This window comes from Aythya marila, assembly GCF_965140915.1.
Source record: "Aythya marila genome assembly, chromosome: 1".
NCBI classification, from domain to species: Eukaryota; Metazoa; Chordata; class Aves; order Anseriformes; family Anatidae; genus Aythya; species Aythya marila.
In genome coordinates this window covers 177,548,370-177,570,467 of record NC_139042.1, presented here as the reverse complement: position 1 = coordinate 177,570,467, position 22,098 = coordinate 177,548,370, and positions in this window count along the sequence as shown.

The following is a 22,098-nucleotide window of genomic DNA, read 5'->3' as shown; positions in this document are numbered from 1 at the left end:
ATTTGAGGTCCTCCCCTAGGGTTCTGGAGTCAGGGATACAGAGGATCAATATAGTCCAACTGAAAAAGCTATACTGAAACATGGAATCATAGAATCATCATAGAATCACAGAAGGGACCGGGTTGGAAGGGACCCACAAGGACCATCGAGTCCAACACCTGGCTCCACACAGGACCACCCAAAAATCAGACCATATGTCTCAGAATGTTGCCCAAATGTTTCTTGAACTCCAATAGGCTCATTTCCATAACCACTTCCCTGGGGAGCCCGTCCCAGTGCCTGACCACTCTCTGGGTGCAGAAACTTTCCCTAACACCCAGCCTGACCCTCCCCTGTCCCAGCTCCATGCCATTCCCTTGGGTCCTGTCACTCTCATCAGAGAGCAGAGACCAGTGCCTGCTCCTTTGCTCCCCTCGTGAAGAAGCTGTAGGCCACTATGAGGCCTCCCCTCAGTCTTCTCTCCCCTACTCCTCTTCTCTAGGCTGAACAAGTGACTTCAGTGGCACCTCATACATATTCCCATACGTTGTATTGGCAGTGTATAAAAGGCTTTGAGCTGCTTCAGAAGTGGTTGGCCTGAAACACAGATCCTCTTGGCAACTGAAATTCCAGTGCTGGGCTGGATGTTCAAATGGAGGGTCCCCCCTACACATTGTACAACTGATGCTACATGGAGTAAGTGATCACACAATGAACTTATAGGAAACTCCAGTCACGAATCTTGGAAGTGGTCCTGGACTGGCCAGAAGGCAAAGATTTCAGAATATCTCCAGAGAAGGAAGTGACATGCTGAAGATGTCTCACTGTATAACTACAGAAAATAAGAAGCAATATGCCCTGTTCACTGATGGGTCCTGTCTGAGCCCTGAGGTCTTCCTTCTCTTCATCTTGAAGGTGCTGAATAATGCTGAACAGGGCTTGGCAGGCGTGAGCCTGGCCTCAGCATGCTGCATTGATTTGTGTCTCTCCAGAACTGCCTGTGTGACAGTACACTTTTTTCAAACAGTTTACTAGTTTTTCAGGATTCTGTACATGTTCAGGGGTGAAGTTCCAAAATACTGCAGGTGCCCACTGTCCTAGGTGCCTATGCATACTAACCCACACTCCCTGCCACTCAAAACTATCCTGCCTCAAGACAGATCTTTGAGTGGTATTCTTAAATAGCTGTAGAACTTTAAAACCTGAAAAACCTTCAGGAGACATAGCAATAGAAACAAGTTGGTTTGAACATCCCAAGGATATTCAAAATTCTTAAGAGCTATTGTAATTTGCCTGGAGGAGAAGAGGAAGATGAAGGAGTAAGGGAAGGTGAACTGAACCAATGTGCAGAAATCCAGCTAGCTTTAGATATTTCTGTAAGAGAAAAGTGGCCAGTACTTTATCTCCATACTGACTCATGGATGGTGGCAAATGCCCTGTGGGGGTGATTACAGCAAGGGAAGCAGAGCAACTGAAAAAAAATAAAAAAGCTCCATTTTACCTATTCAGACTTAACCTATTCCATTCCATGGCTAAATTAACACAGTCTGAACTTCTAAACATTGTTCTTTCACTATTCCTTAATGCTATTTTGAAATTGTTAAAATCAAAAGTTTTGCCTACATTCAATCCACTGAGCTTTGGATCTGGAATAAAGATTTTTATTTATTTATTTATTTATTTTTACACAAGCAGATACATTCAACTTTGCCTGAGATTGAAGATCTAAGCGAGACTTTGCACCTAGTATAACCACTTTTAAAAGTCACGTACTCTTCTCTAGGCCTTCATCCAGTCAGATGAATTTGACCTCAACACATCAGTGAAGGTTTTCTTGAACAGGTATCAATTACTGAATGCATATTGTCCAGTGACTTCAGCAAGGCATCATTCTATTCTGCCATTGTGAGCTTCTCTTTAATAGGCAGACAAGATTTATGATTGACAGAGAATACATCCAACTTATGAAATATTATTCTGTCATTACAAGCCACTTGATAATTCTACTGGGAAACAAATGAACAAAACAACAACAAAACACAGAAGCTAGCCAAACTGGTACCACATCACTACAGAACAGCAGTAGGTGTTGTTGTTTTTTTTTTTTTCCCCACAAAGAGTTAGATTTCATCAGCAATATCAAATAATCACTTACTCTCTCTTTTGCATGTAGATCTGATGGTACTTTTTAAAACAAGCCAGACCAAATCACATTTTCACAGTGGAGAGCTACAAAAGTTGTTCTACAGCAAACCATGTCTAGCACAAAGGGAAATTGGCAATCCGGGAAGGCATTTCACCTAATTCCTTAACTATTCATAGGTTAGAAGTAGAGTCAGTTTATAAGGAAACTAATATGCTAATCTAGCACAAGATGCCAATATTATTCTTGGTGATATTAATTTCTGGGCTTTTGAGATAAAATCCTTAATTAATTCATTTAAAATATATCTTCTGAAAGAATCTTAATTAGATTAAATCATTATTTCAGGAAGCAATGTGCCAAATTATGCAAAGCTAATTAGGGTAGTCAGGAAATTGGCCTATCCACCAGCTTACAGGCAATGTGGGTAGGCTTTTATCTGTAACTATCTCTATGCCAGCAGGAATAGGATTTTATTTGAATTTGTCAAAGGTTTGGGAATATTCCCATTAGGAAGGACTGAAAAAACAAGCAGAAATATTCTTCCTAGCATAGTTAGAATTGTTTCATTTGTTTATGATAGCAAATCATACAAAAATGCTTGCTAAAAATGTTATAGACAGTGACATCTTAGGAAAATATTTTATTTGAAACATCACTTTGTCTTTTTTTTTTTTTTCCCCCCTGAGGAAAAGATTAAATAGATCCCTCTGTCCTCTAAATATTATTTTAATGCTAATTGTAGCCATTAGTGTGGAAGACAAGATGGAAACTTTTATTTGTTTGCACACATTTTAACAACTTGAAAAGAATTTTCTGAACTTTAGCTTTTCAGTAAACTAGAGCTGTGCTACTAATAGCACAGCACTAGAACATTATTAAACAATAATTAGTTAATTGAGTCTCATTAGAAAAGCCATGCTCTTAAATGAAATTTCAAAATGTAGTTATATTTCATTTTTAAAACACAAAAGCAAAATCAATTTACCACCAGGCATTAAAAAAATAAGTGGCTAAGCAGTGAAAAAGACACAAGAAGTGACAGTATCTTGCCCACAACCATGTTATGATCTCATGGTAAGGAATTCACAGATAATCTAGTTGAGAATTTTAATAAATTTATTTTTTTATTACTGAGATATGACAGAAAGCCCTTAATGTTGTAAAGTAATAATGTATAGAGCACACTGTATGAGCCATATTCATCTAAATGAAGAATATGATTTTTTGAAGTCATAATTGAAGATATTTTTTTAAATCACAAAAAAAAAAAAAAAATCAACAAAAGTTTCTTTCGTCCACTGCATATTCACATACTCTGTCTTAGAGGTAGATTTACTAGACATTGCTTTTGAAATACTAAATTATATCTTTTAGTGACCCAAGCCTGTTTTGTAATTAAATTTCTATTAAAATGTCCTTGCTGGGAAATAACCCTTCCCACCTTTCCACTCCTAATAGCATAGCAGACTGCAAGATGTTTTCTCAACACTGTGAGATGGTTTCTTCATGCTTAATGCATGGTTTATTAATAATACTGAGACATACTGAACACTAGAACTCCTCCATATCAAAAAAAAATAAAATAAAAAAAAAAGAGCAAAGACAAAAAAACATCTAAATAATCACCAGCAGGAATGCTGTAGTCTGAGCCAGACTATGCATTCTAATCTTGATCTCAAAAACTAATACATATATTCCTAGGGAAATAATCCAAAATATTTTCTTGCATAAAATAATAAAAATAATGGTAAAAAATGTGACTATAGTGAGCATAGTTTTGTATTGTTAACAGTTGTGCCAGTGTGCCTTTCCATTAAATAAGTTAAAAAATTGGCTATATTTTAAACGTAAGTTAATTAAAATGGGAGTTAGTGGCAGTATTTCATTTGCTTATACAACCTACTTTAAATATTCGGGACTTTATTGTTCCATAATATTTTAGTCTGGATTGCTCTAATGTTAACACCAAACCAGATATGGGGGAAAAAAAATCATATTATGCATTATTTTGAGGCCCTAGAAAACCAGGGTAAACATTACTTAAAAGTAAGCAAAGTTCATGAAAACTTGTCATGCAACCTTCTTTTCAGTTATTTTTTCCACTCAGTCCCTGAATTACCAGTCTAACTGTACCTCTATAACTTTTTTTGTCTCTCTTCCATTTTTATGACAGTTGGTGCCAATTCACCTAATACTTTTATACACTGATTTTTAGTCAGTGCCACTCATGTTTGGTTGGTTGCTAGTTTTTTAGTGTGGTGGTGAGACTTTACACAAACTTTCCTTGTAAACAATATGATCTGCTTAAAATACATTGCAATAGCTGTGGAGAGTTGATACTTGGCTGATATTCATCAGATCGCTCAGTCAGGTTCAATAAGGTGTCAGCATGAACTTTCTTGACTAGATGTGAGGCTGTGACCATTTCTGATGGAGTATGCTTGCTTGCTATATCTGTAGTAGGCCAACTAGCAGATAAGCAGCAGAAATGGTTGTATACCTTGCGCATTTTGGGCCCATGGAAGAAACATCACAAAGATATTATGTTTCATATGATTTATCTTTCAACTAGAGCAATTAAAACAAATCCCTCTAATAATGGGATAATTTATATAAATTTAAGTACTCATTACCTGTTGTATAGGTATTTGATCCTCAGTTTACACAAGTATCTCTGATGTATGTGTTCAGTATAGAAAACTGAAAATGTGAAAAGTATGTTTTGTAGAATATGCACTTGTAAAATCAGACATGGCTAAATCATAACATATAAACCTGCTCACATGATCTATAAAATACATAGCTTGCTTAAAGCAAGTATGGGTCACATACTGGACTTTTTACAGAGAATAACAGTGCTAGGTTAAAGGTTGAAGTAGGTGATCTTTTCCAACCTAAATGATTCTATCAGTCTATAAAAATAAATTTGCATATTTCTCCAAAGATAGTTATGTACTGTATCTGCTTCAATGCTATAGCTAATAATAATATATACAGATCACCATGTATGAATAAAGAGGTGGTAATCTGGAATGAACTTGAAAGCCATGTTTTTTTCTATCTAACGTTTACAAATGCTGAATTTACAGTACATTTGCATTTGCCTCTCCTGAGTTTATACTTAATCTTTTTATTATTGTAGTGGGTTTATGTGGCAAGGTTTTGGTAGCAGGGGGCCATAGGGGTGGCTTCTGTGAGAAAGATCTAGAAGCTGCCCCATGTTTGGTAAGGGTCCCACTGTTTTCCAGAGCTGAGCCAATGAGCAATGTTGTTTTGCGCCTCTGTGAGAGCATATTTAAGACAGGGAAAAAAACGCTGCGCCACACAGCATCTGGGAGGGTGAGAGGAGTGAGGAACGGCCTTGAAGGCACCAAGGTCAGTGAAGAAGGAGGGGGAGAGGTGCTCCAGGCGCCAGAGCAGAAGTCCCCTGTGGCCTGTGGTGAGGACCATGGTGAAACAGGATGTCCCCCTGCAGCCCATGGAGTACCACGGTGGAGCAGGGTTCCACGCTGCAGCCTGTGGAGGAGACCACGGTGGAGCAGGTGGCCCTGCACTGATGGAGGCTGCTGCCTGTGGAAGACCCCTGCCGGAGCAGATTCCGGGCCGGACCTGTAGCCCGTGGAGAGGAGCCCACGCAGGAGCAGGTGACCTGGCAGGAGCTGCTGCCCATGGGGGAGCCAGGTTGGAGCAGTTTTCTCCTGAGGGATGGACCCCGTGGTACGGACCCATATCTGGAGCAGTTCTGGAAGAGCTGCTGCCTGTGGGAAGCCCACACCGGATCAGTTCATCAAGGACTGTATCCCGTGGGTGGGACCCCACAGCACAGGGGATGAGAGTGACTGAGAAGGAACGGCAGAGAAGAAGCGCTGTAGACTGACCATAACCCCCATTCCCCTGTTCCCCTGCGCCGCTCGGGGGGAGGAGGTGGAAGGGGGTGGATGGGGGGAGAAGGTGCTTTTGGTTTCTTTCCTTTGTTTCTCACTTCTCTAGCTTGTTAATAATAAGCAATACATCTTACTATCTCCTTATGCCGAGTCTGTTTTGCCCATTACAATAATTACTGAGTGATCTTCTCGTCCTTGTCTCAACCTTTGAGCCCTTTTCACATATTTTCTCCCCATTCCTCTTTGAGGAGGGGGAGTGAGAGAGCGGCTGTGGTGGAGCTCAGCTGCTCACTCGAGTGGAACCACAACAATTATATATATATTTAAAATAAAAAATAAAGTTAAAAAAAAAAAAAAAAACTGTGTCATGGTGAACTCTCTTGTTTTTCTTTCCTTTACATGAAAGTATTATGAATCCAGATGGCTCACTCAATCAATTATTTTGAACTTCCACTTACATATCATAGTAATACTTTCTTTAGTTATCTAAATTGATGTGACCTGGCCAATAAAGGGACCATAGTTCAGAGTTCTATTTTTGCTTAGGCACTCCTCAGTATACAGCAACTTCCTACAGTTTAATTTCAGAAAGTGAGGTTCAGTTATTGGCAGTAAATGTCAGCTGCCTTTTCTAAACATTGTGACTTCATCTTATATTAACTTCCTTGGTAGGAATATCATGAATGGTGTTCAAAGTCTGGCCATCAGCAAAACTTAGTCACGCACCTTATAAAGGTGCGTCTCATGGCACCTTAGTCACGCACCTCGTGGGCTCAAAGCAACCTCAGCTTCTCAGAGGCGGGATAAAAGTCTGCTGAACTGAAGAACCCTCTTCCATCAAGTGTTGCTTTTAATGCAAAGGACAATTTCCAGGAAAAGTTTAATATGGACAAACAGGCATTCTCCAAATGAGTATTTTTCCCTGCCTCTCTACTGTATTTCATCCTGGAACAAAAGGACTCTATCAACGCATGTCCAATATGTCTAAGCAAGTATGGTCAGAGATGTCTTATTTATCTGTTTTTCAACCTGTTCCAGCTGCAACAGGTCATGCATTAGAGGCCCACTGTGGGGCACACTGGAACACCAGTACATTGTTTATAATATTTTTCCTGATTACTATTCTGTTACTTTAATTCTTCGATTCTCTACATTTCAGTTTTTCCACCTACTTGTCTCAAGTAAATTATTTCTGTGTTCATTCAATGTGTTATGTTGAATAAGACCTTGTGAGACAGCTTTATAGAAGGAGGAAAGGCTCATCATTAATTATATTAATTATAGGGCACTCAGCACAGTCAGTATGCTCAGGCTTCTGGAGACATCTAGTGAATATTTAGATGCAGAGTACACTTACTGTTGGCATTGGTGTTAACACTCTGTAACAGCACTTCTGTGTCTCCCTGACATAGTCAGACTTGAGGCCTATGCTTTTGGAACCATATTTTGATGGCAGATTTGGACACTGAGGAAGATACCACATATTTCACAATCTACTTGGTATGTTCTTTGATAAGCAGCCTGTTGGCTTCTCATCACCAAATTCTTGTACCACTTAATAGGATTCTGGTTTAGGTTGTTGAACATTAACTAGAGAATCTAGGAGTACAGGTTTCTCACTTTTGTTAGGTATTTGACACATTTGACCTTGAATCATTTTTCCTTCTTTTGTGCTTTTCTCCAAGACCAGGACAGAAACAGCACCACTTATGCAGTCATTAATTATGAAGCCAAAGGTTATTCAGTGCTTTCTTTAAGATCTTTAATGGCATAGCACACATTTTATCAATTTTTCTTATGTAGTACTGTTTTTGTACTCCCACAACTCCTTTGTTACAGTGCATTATGGCATTAAATGTAATTTCAGAGAATTGCAGTTATCCTATGCTTAATTGACTCCAGGACACAAAATTAATCATTTCACAGGCCATGTTCATTTTATTTCTCTCCCACTCTCTTGAGTATAATTATGTCTTTATACTGGATAGACACATGATCTGCTGATAAAATTAAGAGATTAATTACTTTCTCTGATTTCTTTAAGATCAGATATGGCACTTAAGATAGGATAATGTAAAAATATCAAGGCAGATAATTGCAAAGCTTTAAACTCTATTGGTTGCTGCTTTCACTTTCATATCATCAATAGAGTACTGTGCCTTGACTTTTATGCTATGTTTCATAAGTTATGAAATATTTTAGAGCCCCACTTTCAGGTTTTGAAATACATCAGAAATTCTTTGGTCCCTTTTACCTAAATCCTGTACTCTTGTATGTACACTACACTCAGTTTCAGCCAATGGATAGGCGAGAGATGATGATACAGCACAATATTGTGAAATACTCAGATCCCTATGCATATGAGATGGAGCTATTGGGAAAAAGAAGAAGGAGAAGGACAACAAGGAGAAGGAGAAGGAGAAGGAGAAGGAGAAGGAGAAGGAGAAGGAGAAGGAGAAGGAGAAGGAGAAGGAGAAGAAGGAGAAGGAGAAGGAGAAGGAGAAGGAGAAGGAGAAGGAGAAGGAGAAGGAGAAGGAGAAGGAGAAGGAGAAGGAGAAGGAGAAGAAGGAGAAGGAGAAGGAGAAGGAGAAGGAGAAGGAGAAGGAGAAGGAGAAGGAGAAGGAGAAGGAGAAGGAGAAGGAGAAGGAGAAGGAGAAGGAGAAGGAGAAGGAGAAGGAGAAGGAGAAGGAGAAGGAGAAGGAGAAGGAGAAGGAGAAGGAGAAGGAAATAACATTTTGTTATTGCTAAATTGTTTATTATTATTAAATAACATATTTTGTTATTGCTAAATTATTATTGTTAAATAACATTATGTTAATATTTTAACCTAGTTACAGTAACAATACAATTATTGTCATTGTTAAATCTAGTCTTAAACAGCTGTTTTTGACAATTGTATATTTGAAATGTTAAACTTCTTTATTGTACCTGCATTTGGCTTAGTCCAGACATTTTTTGTTGTTGTTGTTGTTGTAGTTTTCTGTGTGTGCATTTAAATTATATTCTTTTGTACCAAGATTTGTGCATGTTTCTGCAATGCTAATTCAAATAGGCTAGAAATTTAATTCTCTAGATATGAAATGTTGCCTCTGCATTTGAAAAAATATATAATTAAAAAAAAAAAAAAAGTGGTGCATCACGTTCCCAGTAAAGAAGTTGATTCAAAAAAAGACAAGGTTGGACAATTAATTCTACATGCTCTGACTAGCTTTTCAAACCCTTACATTCCATGCTGCAACATATACAGAAGGAATCATAGAATCATAGAATATCCTGAGTTGGAAGGGACCCATAAAGATCATTGAGTCCAACTCTTGGCACTGCACAGGCCTACACAAAAATTCAGACCATATGACTAAGAGCACAGTCCAAATGCTTCTTAAACTCAGACAGTCTTGGTGTCATGACTATGTCCCTATGAAGACTATTGCAGGAAGGAAGGAAGGAAAGGAAATTTATTATCAGTTTCTCCAGAACTTTCTTCACTAGAGTAGAAATAAACTATTTTACAATACACCAGACCACACAGTCTATGAATAAAAATTTAAAAATAATAATAAAAAAAAAAAGAGTCAATTAGTCAATTTATATGATTTACTTTGTTCAGGAAGTGACAGACTGATGCTCATTTCTGATGAAAGTCCTCATCTCACTCACAATCTGTGGGTCTGTAAAAACCCATTTCTAAACTTACAACCCCCCTTCCATGAATTCAGAAACATTCAGAAAATATTCTTCCAGATGAGTTTCATAAATATGAAAATAGCCATGCCAATCCTGAGAATGTGAGAATGTTACTGGATTGTCACTGGATAGCCATTAAATAATACATTATACAGTAATAATACGCCTTTTCTCATAACTTTGAAATAGGTCTGCTACAGTTTGGTTGTGTCTTTAAATCTAAGGTTGAGCCTGAAGGTGAGCTATCTATATAATTTTCAAATTACAGAAAATAGGATAAATGAAGCCACAGTGCTGCTATATTTTAAATTTCTTATTCACCCAGTGTAACACATTGCTCTTCATTCATCACCTAGCCTGAATGAACAACCGGTTTGGTCTTCTCACATTTTCAGCAGCCTCTTATATAATAGTAATATCTATGCAAAGATCCACATGTAGTGAATGACTGAAGTAAGAACGCAGAAAGTTATATGTGAAAATAAATAAGCAATTACACCTAAGTGTATATAACATAACTTTTGCATGTATGTGTATAGTCCTTTGAGTACATGTATGTTTGTAGAAAAACTTTTACATGCAGCTGTAAAGATCGACATTTTGAAAACAGCAGTTCTACTCATGTCTATGATTTATATCTTTATCTTAATATGATTTATTTTATTCTCTTAGCAGCAGAATCTTTTGAGAATCATCTGTCTTTATTACTCAAGTTCTAACACCATGTTCTGTAACATTATACAATTTTCTAAGTCCTGATCTAATGAGATTTTTGTTACTTAATGCAATGAAAAAAGAGCTTGTGGGCTCCAGAAATCAGTTTCAGTTACGCACTTTCTTTACTGCCTTCTGATGACTCTCTTGCACATTTTGCACCAGTTTAAAACTCTATAGTTCAGCCAGAGACCCCTCCCCATTTTCCATTCTGTCTCTCTGGTGTGCCTCAGCCATATAACTTAACTGAATACATATCTCTCAAGCCTTGCTCATGTACATTTCCTGATGATGCTTTTTCTTTACAAGTCTTGCAGCCTGAGGTTTAATGAACTAGCAAGTTTTCCTATGAACAGGTACACAGAGAGGGAAATGGCCACATAATTGCTTCACAAACTATATGCTTGATTATTTACTAGATCCCTAAAGAAAAAGGCATGAGTTTTCCACCAGAGAGTAAGCAGTGGTCAACACATGCTTTTCTGCTCAGGGCTTCTCTGGTGACAATATTTGGCAGCCAATGCAAGCATAGAGTCAGGTAAATAGGGGAACTGAACTGGAGAAATAATGTGATGTGAGGTGTTTTAAAACTTGATAAAAACTTTGTAAAAGGTGCTACTACAAAGAACAGCTCTTTCTTGTTCATCCTAGGCTGCAGAGAAGACTTCAGCTGTGGCGAGACAGTTCTCACACCAGAACACAATGCTTTACCAGAAAAGCATCAAAAAGGTTGTTGGTGAAATTCCCTACTACTTAAACATTTTTACAGCTGCACTAGATGATGGAAGGAGATGACTAAGCAGATTTTCACCATGGGTAAGGACTACACTTGCATGCTTGTGTATTACACCTGTAGATTTATTATAATGTTAATGGGTGTTAATCTTTAGGTGTGAATTACTAGACTGGAAAAGAAGAATTATGAGAAAAAAGCCCTTTGAATATTTACACAACTGATGAGAAGGCGAAATAACTATAGGTAAATTACTATTATGAATGCTTTCTTATTCATTTACTAGTGCAGTGTCTTTTTCTTGCTGAAGAAACCTCTCTTTCACATGTACAATTGGTGTTTAAAAATCTACCATAGCCATTTCAAAGGTCACCAGCAGTTCTGGACAGGGGCTTCAAAACAGAGCTCAGATTTATTTTATTTTTTTTTTTTATAAAGAAAAATTCTAATTTAGTTATTGGTACTCCTTGCAACCACAGGCTGAATCATTGCAAACACCAGGACAGAAAATGATAAAATATATCTAAGGAAAATATAATATATATGTATATATATATATATATTCTGACATGAAAATCAATAGTGATGAAGCAGATCTAAGGGTAAAGGAACCAGAATATTAAATGCTAGCCAATGAGATATATGAACATAAAATAACCACATTGTAACACAAAGCAGTGAAATAATTATACATTTCTACAGTAATACAAGCTATAAACTCACGGAACAAATGAAATGAACACCATTGTAACTGAACCATATGATTAGATGGCCATGATCTACTAGAATAATATTTGGGTAAAATTTATAAAATTATAAAATAAAATTTCAACCTACAATAAAATGTAGGCTGTCTTTCAAGAAACCTTACAGACAGCAAGATCTAGCTAAACTAAGACAAATAGACAAGAGAGAAATGGAGTCTTGGCCAAGACTGTATATCCGAGGAAGAACTTCATTTTTGAATGAAGAATTTGAATTCCTGTGTTATATAGAATCACAGAATCATAGAATCATTTATGTTGGAAAAGACCTCTAAAATCATCAAGTCCAACCATTAACCTAGCTCTACCACTAAACCATGTCCCTAACCACCATATCTACATATCTTTTAAATACCTCCAGGCATGGTAGCTCAACTACTTCCCTGGGCAACTTGTTTCAAAGCTTCACAACCCTTTCAGTGAATAATTTTTCCTAATATCCAACCTCAGCCTCCCCTGGCACAACATGAGGTCATTTCCTCTTGTACTATCAGTTGTTGCTTGGGCAAAGAAACTAACACCCACTTTGCAATAACATCCTTTAAGGTAGTTTTAGAGAGCAATACAGTTGATCTGTATCAGAGTGATTCTCTCTCCTCCCTTTCTCTCCCCTCTCCTCCCCTTGCTTTCATTCTGTTGTACTTTTATTTATTTTTTTTTCTTCTTTTTCTGCATCTTGCTTTTCATTACAGGTTAACATGCAGTTATACAGAAATGTATACATGTCAATACCTTTTTAATGGGAGAGAAAAAACATCTTGTCTAAAGATGACCAAGAAGTCAGCTTGCAAGACAGAGGAGTAAAGATTGTCCTTTCTCCAGAACAGACTCTGTGTGTGCTTTCATTTTGTGAGCTATAGGAAGAAGGAGCCACTATGTGAGTATAAATGAATAAAGGAGTTTGCATACTCTGAAAAGAGTAGGAGCAAAGTCATTTATCTTAACCAAGAAAAAAAAAAAAAAAATCAATACTCTTGGGTTCTGAACATTAATCTCTCCTCTTAAGCACAAAAATTATACTAAAGCATGTACTTAGCTCATTACTTTGAAATGGACTAGAATTAAACCTAGTTTTCTAGATTCTCCTAAGACTCTTTCTGTAACACATCAGTAGAGAAAATTTTCTTTTCTGTAATAGAAAAGTGTGGATTATTACTTTCTTATTAACTGTATGTTGTGGTTAGATAGTATTTTTCTTTTACTTGTATGTACTAATTTTATTACAGAAAAACAAAATTATGAAATTATGAAAATCCATTTTTTTGAAAGCTTTCCAAAATACAATTGCATCCAAGTCACTATTACAGAATCCCAGTCAAGGGACTTGCCATTGTGTGGAATTAGCTGCTTCCAATTGCTTCCTAACAAGTGACATGGAGACTCTTGGGTTCGATATGTGGTTCACTGCCCTTCTCATTCTCCATAATAACACTGGGAGTTTTCTTTTCTCAGAAGGGCTTTTGTTACCATTGCTGCATCAATCATTCTCATATTTCCAGTTCAGTTATTCAGGATCCTTAGGGCTCTATTGTTAATCTTCATTAATGTATTTCTGACTATCATAACCAATTTAGTTTGAATTCTGAATAAATCAGCACTGCTTACAGAAGGCATGCTCATTTCTCTTTCTGTATGTAGCTGATTTAGACTTTGGGAAGATCATCCACAGTTTCTCAGAAATTCTTTCCTTTAAAGTTTCCTTGCAATTCTGGTCTCACCAGGACAACCTATGCATAATTAAAAGAGAAAAACAAACAAACAAAAAAGTCTTTAACTTAGGAACTCAATTTACCTGTCTCTTACATCTTTCTGAAGAGCTGTGTGAGGTGTAACTGCTTAAACTTAGTGATTTGCACATCCCTGTGTGATGTGACTACATCCCTTGCATGATGTAGTCAGTAGATGAAATCTTGTGTAAGTAATCACTTTACTCACCTAATATATTGCCTATACCAAAACAAGCTACACTTTTGTTGGTGTGCTGAAGCATAACCTTTGGGCTGTACACAAGGTGGGCAGGGAAAGATCCCACCAGCCAGCCAGGGCCTGACGGCCTTGGGCTGGCCTGAAATGGGGTCCTGGGCCATAGGCAGGGTTGTGGAGGGGCTCCAGGAATGACTGGCCTGGCCAGGAAAGCCTCAGAACAATCCCAGGACTGTGACACGTTAGGCCACTTCTATTTTCTTTATCTTGCCTGTAATCATGACCCATACCAGTATGAGTACAGGCAGTATATGAAGGGAATAGGAAGCTCTGGTTTTGGCTAGTCAATAAATGTAGAAGAATCTGCATTCATAACTCCAGTTGACTTCAGATGGATGTAGACTATGAACACTGGTTCTTCATTAATACTTGGAAGCTGATATTTTAATGTCAAATTACTTGCAGCTTTTCTTTCAGCTAAATACAATTACCAGGTAAGTTCCTCTAATAAGTTACATTAGAAGGTTATTTTCTTATTATTTTCCTTCATTTCTTCCTTTTTTTCCCCCTGCTGATCATGTGCTCTGTTTCTTTGTATTTAAAGCGTAACCATACACTTTAAATGAATATGCTTTATCTGTTCACCATCATGTCATAGTTTTACCATTTATAGTAAATAACAATAACTAGTTAAAATATTCCATTTAGTTACTTTTCAGAAATTGAGTGTTTAGGTCAGCAATGCATAAGTCAGTGAAGCTGTAAGGATACCACAGAGCCTATGGGCTTGTTTCACATATTCATTCAACAACCAAACATGCCTCAAAGTTTGTTCATTCCTATTTGCATTCATTCATTTTTTGCATAGATAAAGACCTCAGCAGTGAATAAATAAATACATTGTTTGACACCAACAGCATAGAGATGCATATTAAGTCAATATGAAGTACATTGAGAAAAAGCGATCTTTCGCAGTTTCTTACACTGCAAGAACACTAGTGATGTGATCATTCATGAGACCACAAAACTATTTTTTTAGATCCTTTAAAAGCTAAAGTGGTTTCTAATGTAATAGATGTCATCTTCCACCAGAGTTGAAGTGACAGCAGATAAAAGAAAAGGCATTCTTAGCTACAAGACTGCATTTCAGAAATTTGTTTCCTATAGAAAAGGCTTGGAATCATCTGGAAATGCATACGTTCTTCTGAAGAAACTTAATTATGTACATATCTAAACATACTCGGACAAGATCTCTATTGACACATTCTTTGCTTACCAGCCCAGAAATTTCTCATTTCCTCACTTTGTTGATCACCATACTCTTCCCTATAGTCATTCATAGTTTAAAGATTTCTTCACCAGGTTGGACAGCCTGTTGTCAAAGATGGTTTAGTTAAAATAAAGCATATCTTAATGGAGAGCTAAATCTAAGAATGCCTAATTATCTAGATGTTCATAATAGGACTGCTTTAATCATAGTTACCTTTTCTTTTTACCCAAGATACACAATTTTCAGATACAATGAAATGACTTCAGTATAGGGATTGTAGAGTGGGTTACAGACACTCATGTGCTTGGTGTTACCCATCAATTATTTTTTTCAGTCAGCCTTTCCATGCTCTTGTGAGGATCCTAGGCACATACATAACAATGTATTTCAGATTCCATTCATGTTCATGTACCTGACACCAAGCTGTGGAAACACTCTGCTTTGCAATATCCAGGTAACTTTCTGTGTATGGCACTTCAGCCTTATCATAAGTGGAGAGAGTAAAGCTTATGTTGATATCAGATAGTCTGACAAGTTTGAATAATCAGTGCATCAAAGTTTCTGTTTGACACTACTTTTCTACCTTCAGTAATGAAATGTCAGGTGATAATCAAGAGGGAAGTGTCACATTCATAAAGTGTGATCCTGCCATAGTAAACACTATCTGTGATTGAACATTGAAGTAATTGCAGTGTATAGTAAAATTTGTATGGACAAGCTGATAGCCTGATTATCTCAGCACAGCACTAGGGACATGATGGCTGATTAAATAACCTGAAAAAGTAATCCACAAGTGATGTTTATTAGTATCAAAATCACAGATTGATGAAGGAAAAAGATTATTTGAGGATATAAAAGAAAGCAAATTAAAAATAAAAAACAAATCTAACATTTCTTAATTTGAACTCCAAATGAAAACACAAGAGGATCTACAGATTTTATCCAAGAGAAAGTTTGTAATCTAGCATTAACAAAATTGCATCTACTAATACACACAAATGTGATCCCATAGACATAATGTATTTTAAAGAACATGGGCTTTTATTATTATTATTATTAATTTTTAGTTTGCTCTGTACCTAAATGGATGCCAGTCTTAGGGTATATTTTTAGAAAGTTAAACCTGAATCATTTAATCACTCAAAGGTCATAAATACAATTTATTACAAGATCTTCTGTAACAAAGTAGCTAATATAATCCAGGTACCTCATCTTCCAAGCCTTTTTTCCAGACACTAAGTAATGTAAACCATAAAGTATTTAGCACAATAGAGTAACAGAACAGTTTGCATTGGAATTGGCTTTTTTTTTTTTTTTTTTTTTAATGGAATTCCCAACCTAATTCTGCAGAACAATACTGATAGTCTAATGATGGTCTTCTGTGAGTACTTCATTAGTCATATGCACATGGAATATGGTGGTAAGGCTTTTTTTGTTAGGTTAGACAACAGAGCAGTGCAGAGAAGCATGTATTTCACTCAGAAATATAGCTCAAATAAAATTAATAAACAAGGTGCATTGGCCTAGCCTTGATTTTCTCTTCAAATTTTCAGAATTGCACAATTTACTAGAATCCTGTCTTACTAACGCAACTTCTAATTTCTAATTACAGTTTGCAGAGCCAAAATAGCAGACTTATTTTTTCCACAGTTAAAATGACTTTAAATCAAAACTTTTCATATGTGGCTAGTCATTTTCTTGAATAAATTAATCTCCAGCTGTCATTTCCTCAGCTATTTTTGCTTCTCAATATAATCAAATTTTTAATTGCTTAATGGTGCGTATTATCACTTTAAAAACTTTTATACTTTTACAGACACACTGAAGAATGGTAGTGCTCCATTGAAGCTGGGCATATCAGCCATTTTGACCCTGCAGAAATGTATGATCGTTCTGCCTTTGAGAAGAAAGAAGTGAAACAATGGGAATCATTCCCCCAAAACAACAGCCTATCAGATGTTTTTTCTCACTAAAACTAGGAAGTTTTAGTTAATACTCTTTTGATGAGGCTATGTGTGTTTGAGGAGAAAAGTAGAAAAAGAGAAGAAAAAAAAAAAATACAGCCATTAAACATGGGGGAACTTCCAAGGCTGAGTGTTAAAAAATGAGGTCCAAGATATCAAACTTTTTTTCCATAGAAGTCAAAACTGCTTTTCCATATTTCATCTGGCATTATAAAGTTCCTCTTCTTTATAACACTGCATATATTGTCTCGAAAAACTTCCAGTTAGTTTTTACTGTTTGAAAATCACCTATACCCTCTAAAGACAGGTCATTACAATATAGATAATAATAAAAACCCCAAGAGATAGTGTACAACTGCAGATTGATTTAATTTTATATTTTTCAGTGGTGACACCTCCAGCACAATGCAAATAACTCTCACACAATAAAATTCAGAATTCTTCAAAAATCTTTAAAAGGGAAACAGAATCAATTTTTCTTTTTGACTTATATCAACTTCTTCCTTGAAGTTGACTCCTTCACAATATTCTTACTGAGTCTTGCATTAGAATTAGATTTTTAGTTCTCAGACTAACTTGCAAAATAGAAGTTAATCTTCAATTCAATAGTATTCAATTTAAGTATTTTTGATTTGAAGTATTCAATTCAAGTATTTTTTCCTACAGAGAGTATATTTCCTAGGTAAGTTTCCTAGTTACTAGTGACTTATACTAATTATTTCATTTCAGACTCTGGAATATAAGTGGAATTTATTTATTTTTCCCTTTACTGTGTGTGAGAGATTGATAAATTCATACAGCTGCTATGTAAATCAGCAGCCATGACCAAAGATCAGTTTTAAATTGTAACATAGCACTGATGAGTGATTAGAAAACAAATAAACAGCATAAGGTCTTGATCTTTCTAAACACTGAGTTCTCTTTGCTCAGGGTTGTGAGGCATTGGAACAGGCTGCCCAGGGAAGTGGTGGAGTCACCATCCCTGGAAGTCTTCAAAAGACGTTTAGATGTAGAGCTTAGGGATATGGTTTAGTGGGGACTGTTAGTGTTAGGTCAGAGGTTGGACTCGATGATCTTGAGGTCTCTTCCAGCCTAGAAATTCTGTGATTCTGTGATATTGGCAACAGCAAAAAAACAGTTCATTATCTGCCAGAACTAGATCTGGAATTTTCACCTTGTTTATTCTTTGTTACTCTCTTCAGAAATAGCTTGCTTGAAATGAAATTTTTACAAGTCTTCAGAAATCCAAAATTTTTTGGAAGTCGGTTTTGTAGGTTAGTAATTTATAATATACATGGAATACTGAACCAAACCAAAGGTTATTCTAGGCCTCTGTCCTGTTTCTACCAAAGCTCTGCAGTAGATGTTTAAGGGTTATATAAGAACAAGTTAAGTAATCACTTTTACTTCCCTAGCACTCTCCCAGTCTCCAGCAGTTGGAAATTCCAAAATGACCAAACCCAAACATTGTATCTTCATGTTTAGTAATCCTTCCAGGCTTTAGTTACACATAACTGTCTGGCTGATTTAGGATATAAGTAAAATTTAGCAACCTCGCTGTCCTGAATGGAATAATCAAACTACTTTAAAATATTCTATTACTCAATCCTTTACATTTTAAAAGTCTTCTGAAAGACTTTAATGAAAGCTCATAATATGCAATATGCTTTAATGTTATTTGTTATATATATATTTTACAGATTCATTTATATTTATGCTTCATTCCTACTTTTATTACCCACACAAAACTACTTGCAAGTTGTTAGCAAGAATTTAGCAAGAAAACTGACTGATTGAAGAGCCGCCTACAACATAGATTTCAGCTGATCTTCCACTTGTTCATGCATGATGCAGAACACCTTATTCACAAGGAGAAGATGAGGCTTAGAGGCCCATGGGACTTCTGTTCTTGCTTCACTAAAGAATTTTGGAAATTTCCACCAGTGATCTATAGTAATTAATTACCTAGCCTTCTTAACTTTCATTCATGCCTGGATTGGAAGAGTGGTGATGAAAGGCTATAGAACAACATAATAGAAAAATACAAAAGAATAGCATTATGGTAATGACATATGTTCTGTGTAAAGGCATGAATCAAAGACGTTTTGACAGTGGCATTTCAGCCTCATATAAATCACAGGGAAATATTAAAGTGAACACAACCCCAGAAGCATTCACATTCTTACAAATTTGCAATTTATCACTTCAGGTACCAGAAACGGAACAGAGTCTTTTGCAGTTGCAGGTTTACAACTGTGACAAAATCAATGTGTCTGAGATGTCAGAACTGAAACAAAGTTTCAGTTTGGCACATATATTATCTTCAAGTTTTCTCAGTTTTTCTTCCTTCCTTCCTTCCTTCCTTCCTTCCTTCCTTCCTTCCTTCCTTCCTTCCTTCCTTCCTTCCTTCCTTCCTTCCTTCCTTCCTTCCCTTTCCTTCCCTTTCCTTCCCTTTCCTTCCCTTTCCTTCCCTTTCCTTCCCTTTCCTTCCCTTTCCTTCCCTTTCCTTTCCTTTCTTTCCTTCTTTCCTTCTTTTTCTCTAGAGCTGCTGTTGAAAGTGTATGGAGCTTGCTATTCAGGCAGAAGAACTAACTGCGCTGTCAAACTTTCCTACTGGTTATATATCTGACACATTGATTATGCAAATATGATGGCTGAAGTTACTTCATTGTAATACTGCAAATTCATATACCATTCATGTTAATATAAAACTAAGAAAATGTTCTGACACCATAAGTGAACAAGCTTGATCATCTCAACTGTTCTTTTCCCCCACCCCCTGCCTTGACTTCTTGTAACAGTTCACTCTATGCCACAAAGAAAAATGCACAATTTGAAAAAGGAGGAATTACAATAGGGCTTAAATCAGTAGTTAGATTACAATACTTTTATGAGAGAGGTGAGCTTTCAGCAACACATCTTCCTCATGGATCATATCCAAATTATGCTAGTGTTCTAAGTCCTGACAACTGAAAACGTTCATCTGCTGAAAGAAGTCATTTCCCAAAAAGAATCTCTTTGTTGCGTTTAAGCCTCTTGCCTAGTTAAATGCTTGATAATGCTTTTAAAAATTGATCCTTTAGGATAGCTTCTGATCACAAAAGGAGCATTAGTTCATTTTTATCTCTTCTTGGTTTTGTAGGACAATTAGCACAAGGTCTTGGCAGACAGTTCTCCCTTTTCATAGTGATTGTTAAAAAGGTATTGTGGGACTATAACCAAGATTTTACAACACAAGCATGATGCAAAAAGCCTATTCACCACATACAGCAACAAGAAAGCATTTATCACCAAAGCTGTCTGGAAAATGTTCAGCAACCATGTGCTAATTAGGGAGTAATCTGCTGTTCATCTGCAGTGGATAGCACCTGTTTAGCTGGCAGGTAGGCATACAGAGGAAGCTAACAGGTACTTTGATGGTTATTGGGGCAGTTAGCTCAGTGGGGGACATGAAAGGGACCCAGAAACTCTGCTCCAGGCAGCCTGGGACTATGTGGCTCTGTTCTGAAAAATACTCCCTGACGAAGAGTCCCTCTCCAGCTTTCCTCTAGGACCTCTTTAGGTACTGGAAGGCCACAGTAAGGTTGCCCCAGAGCCTTCTCTTCTCTAGGCTGAACCCCAACTCTCAGCCTGTCTTTATAAAAGGTGCTCCAGCCCCTTGATCATCTTTGTGAACCTACTCTGGACTTGTTCTGATACTTTCACATCCTTCTTGTAATGGGGGCCCCAGAGCTGAACACAGTACTGCAGGTAGAGTCTGACAAGAGCGGAGTAGAGGGAGAGAATCATCACCCTCAAGCTGCTGTCCATGCTTCTTTTGATGTAGCCCAGGATACAGTTGGCTTTCTGGGCTACAAGTACACTTTGCAGATCATGATGAGCTTCTCATTAAACCAACACCCCCAAGTTCTTCTCCTTAGGGCTGCTTTGAATCCTTTCTCTGCCCAGCCTGTATTTGTCCATCTGGGTAGAGGCAATCTTGGCATTGAACCTCATGAGGTTCTCACAGGCCCAACTCTTAAGCCTGTCGAGGTCCTTCTGGATAGCATCCCCTCCCACCACAAACTTGCTGAGGGTGCACTTGATCCCACCAACAGAGATGCCAAACAGCACCAGTCCCAGTACTGACTCCTGAGGAATGCCACTCATCATTGATCTCCTCCTGGGCATTGAGCTGTTAAGCACAACTCCTTGAGTGTGATCATCCAGCCAATTCCATATCCTTACCCACCAACTGATCCATTCATCAAATCTAATCTTGTGGTTACTGACCACATCTAAGACAATTTATACAAAATGGAACGCTAACATGAAAAATTGAAAAATCCTGGATAATTTCAATATCTTCTTTCATCTGGAATATACACCCCCCTTTCCCTAGACCATGTTCTTTGTTCTCCCAAAATATATAGCTGTTCCAAAGCTTCTGATTTGCAAATTCAGATCATGAAAATTTTGAGCATTTAAATATATATATATATATACATGTCAGAAAAATTTTCTTGCCATATCCTTTATATAGCTTGACATAACTGAAAAAATGATAGAGTTCTATTTTAAAATACAGAAGTGCTAGTGCAGAGATGAACTATGAAAGGATAGAAAGCTTTAGCAAATGACAAACGACAAATGCTGATCTAGCTAATTGGATACAAACAGTAAAATGCCTCTGCAAAGCACAGGTGAAAGTAAAGATATGTAATTACTATATTTTGGTTCCCATCCCTGTGGCTATAAAATATGTGCAATCAGTACCATGAAATTGAAAAACAAACTTATGTTCTAAATCAAAGAAACAGGGCTTGGTCTAAACTCCACTATTTAGAAGACATGGTATCACAAACAATGTTAATGTTCTTTGACAATGTTCACAACCATTAGAAAATTGAAATCATAATGAAACTGCAGCTAACTCACAGTCTTCTGGCCCTAGGATGTACATTGTTGATGTGTGTATTTTGGAAGCCCCATCTGTTAGGAGCCAGGCTTTATATACTCAATAATTGCTAAATTCCTAGGAGACCAGGTGGCAGGGCA